This window comes from Brassica oleracea, chromosome C8 (genome assembly GCF_000695525.1).
Source record: "Brassica oleracea var. oleracea cultivar TO1000 chromosome C8, BOL, whole genome shotgun sequence".
NCBI lineage: Eukaryota > Viridiplantae > Streptophyta > Magnoliopsida > Brassicales > Brassicaceae > Brassica > Brassica oleracea.
The window spans coordinates 1598835-1601213 of NC_027755.1; the positions used below are offsets into that span (position 1 = coordinate 1598835).

Below are 2379 nucleotides of genomic sequence, written 5' to 3' on the forward strand. Positions count from 1 at the left end.
TGACGGCTCAGACTCTCTGACTAGCCGCCAGATCGCCGATCTGCAACTCTCACTGCGGGATATCCATTCTAAGATACATCATGTCAAGGCATCCACACCAGAGATCGAACGTGTTCTCGCCACCACCCGGCGAAACCCTTTCACTCAGAGAATAACGAAAGTCAAGATCAAGAAGACGGAGAAACTCTGTCTCCCTCCGTACAAGGGAGATTCAGATCCGACCGATCACATGACCGCTTTCAACATCGCTATGGGTCGAAATCACTTTTCCGACGAAGAGAAAGACGCAGGCCTCTGCCAACTCTTCGTCGAAAGCCTTTCTGGACCGGCCCTAAGTTGGTTTTCACATTTGAAAGAAGGTTCGATCGATAGCTTCGACGACCTGTCCGCCTCTTTCCTCAAAAACTATATCATGTGGTCTCGTCAAGGAACATCCATGGCCGACCTATGGAAGTTGTCCCAATCGCAAAACGAGAGTCTGAAGGACTTTATGGAAAGATTCAAGCAAGTACTATCAACGGTATCTACCCCGGATCACACTACCGTCGAAGCTTTGACCAACGCTCTTTGGATCAACTCCAAGTTTCGCGAGTACCTCGGGACTAACCCAACCATAACCATCGAAGACGCTCTGCACGACTCAAAGAACTTTATCAAAATGGACGAAGACAGGCGAGCTTACAACGCCAAGCAACATGCTCTAAAGCCAACGGCATCGAAGACATCGAACGCCCAGGAGCCACGACAGCACGCCCCTTACCAAAAGAAAGGACCTGTCTACGCCGTCACCGAAGACGATCAATCTGGCGTAGTTGCCGCGGTACGTGAACCAGGGTGGAACGTATGGGAACGCGATACCGAAGGAAAGGCGCAGCAGTCCCGCAAACCTGCGCCCGCCAACTCTAAGAGCTCGTACGACCAGAACAAGTTCTGCAAGTATCATGATATGAGAGGTCATGACACCAAAGAATGCAGACACCTCTACGAGGCATGGCTCGCCTCCACCAGCGACGGTCGTACCGAGGTCGAACCACCAAAACCAAAGACGACCAAAAACAGTAAAAGTTGGAGCAAGAGCAAGGATAAGAAGAAAAAGTCCAATGAAAAGAAAGAAGAGGACTCCCCTCCGACAGATGATGGCGACCAATCGCATCATGACGAGGAGTCAACCTCCGACGAAGAAAAACCAAAAGCTCGGCGAAAGATTTTCACAATCCGAGCCACGCCATCTACAACGGCAATGCCGGAGGACGATCTACGTCACTCACTCAACCAAAAATCCGGAAAGATGGTCGAAAGCCCCACTCTCACTGACACTTCGGCGCGAACAATAGAAAGCAGCAGTACGCTTATGGAGATCGATGGTGCGCCGCCTAGGATCAGTCGTTCCATAAGAAAGCTCAATGTTTCAAACGCTAGACATGTCCTAGACGCAAAGAGAAAAGATCCACTCCATCAGCAAGACAAACTTAAACGGGAAATGTTGTCAAACGACCAATCCGGTTGTGTCGAGATGACGGATCTTCGGATTAAGCTTAACTCGAAGATCCCGGATCTTCGCGAAAAACTCAAACGATGCAAGATCGACCGTTCGAAAGCGGAGCCAGAGCCGATCGTTCCATACCAACGCAAGACTCAAGATCTGCGTACACGTCTCAATTCACTTAGAGCTGAACGAACGGTACGACCCGAGGAAGAGCACCAAGAGCAGTTTCAGCACTTGAACGTAATCATGGGAGGATCCCCTCCTGGCAACGACTCCGTCAGATCTGTGAAAGCGTTCCGACGGAAGGCAATCACAACTAAGCGCTGGCCTACCACTCCAGAGGATAGTCCTCCAATCACCTTTTCTGCCGAAGACGCAGCAGGTGTCCACATGCCGCACAACGATTCACTCCTCGTTGACGTCGGAATTAGTGACTGCACGGTCACCAAAGTCCTCGTGGACACTGGCAGTTCAGTCGATCTCATCTTTAAAAGAACACTCGTCAAGATGGGGATAAGCCTTGACGATATGAAACCTTCCGCGCGATCGCTAACAGGTTTTAACGGGTCAACCGATACCATGCTCGGAACGATACGCTTGCGAGTGTACGCCGAATTCACAGACCTCAACAAAGCATGTCCTAAAGACAGCTTCCCTCTCCCTCACATCGATCGTCTTGTCGAATCAACAGCAGGCAACGAGCTGCTAACATTTATGGATGCCTTCTCTGGCTATAACCAAATAATGATGCATCCCAACGATCGAGAGAAAACGGCGTTCATCACTGACCGCGGGATATACTGCTACAAAGTAATGTCCTTTGGTCTAAAGAATGCTGGCGCGACATACCAACGACTCGTCAATAAGATGTTCGCCGAGCGATTGGGAGCCAC

General features: G+C 50.3%; 1 protein-coding gene across 2 annotated transcripts in view; it reads right to left on the minus strand.

Annotated features, from left to right (window-relative positions):
* LOC106310261 (tropinone reductase homolog At1g07450-like) overlaps positions 1-2379 on the minus strand; it is a 5024-nt gene that overhangs the window by 2314 nt on the left and 331 nt on the right. The window lies entirely within an intron of this gene.